This window comes from Cucurbita moschata, unplaced genomic scaffold (genome assembly GCF_002738365.1).
Source record: "Cucurbita moschata cultivar Rifu unplaced genomic scaffold, Cmos_1.0 Cmo_Scf01723, whole genome shotgun sequence".
Lineage (NCBI taxonomy): Eukaryota > Viridiplantae > Streptophyta > Magnoliopsida > Cucurbitales > Cucurbitaceae > Cucurbita > Cucurbita moschata.
Genome location: NW_019270238.1, coordinates 685 through 1,122, shown reverse-complemented (window position 1 = coordinate 1,122; position 438 = coordinate 685). Strand labels below are relative to the sequence as shown.

At 53.7% G+C, this 438-nt stretch overlaps 1 non-coding gene across 1 annotated transcript; it reads right to left on the bottom strand.

Annotated features, from left to right (window-relative positions):
• Positions 1–249: 249 nt before the first annotated feature.
• Positions 250–405, bottom strand: LOC111440732. Its single transcript, XR_002710014.1, has one exon. It is a non-coding gene; the product is annotated as a 5.8S ribosomal RNA (ribosomal RNA).
• Between the last annotated feature and the right edge of the window lie 33 nt (positions 406–438).

The window sequence follows — 438 nt, the reverse complement described above, 5'->3', positions numbered from 1 at the left end:
AGAGCATCATCTTTGGGGACAATGTTCAAAGGGTCAACACAAGATTCCTCCCTCACTCTCAAAGAGGAGGCACACAAGCTGAGATCAAGACATGGTACCGAGGTTGAATCAACCACCGTAGTGTCACGACAACAGATGCCGAGGACTCAATTTTAAGCCATCCATGCGACGATGCGCACGGGAGGCCAACATGTGCCCCCACCAATGCAACAGACCTAAGTGGGTGTTGTATGTGGGGGCAGCGATGCGTGACGCCCAGGCAGACGTGCCCTCGGCCAGAAGGCTCCGGGCGCAACTTGCGTTCAAAGACTCGGTGGTTCGCGGGATCCTGCAATTCACACCAAGTATCGCATTTCGCTACGTTCTTCATCGATGCGAGAGCCGAGATATCCGTTGCCGAGAGTCGTTGTGAATAATACGACAAGAATGCTTTGCCCC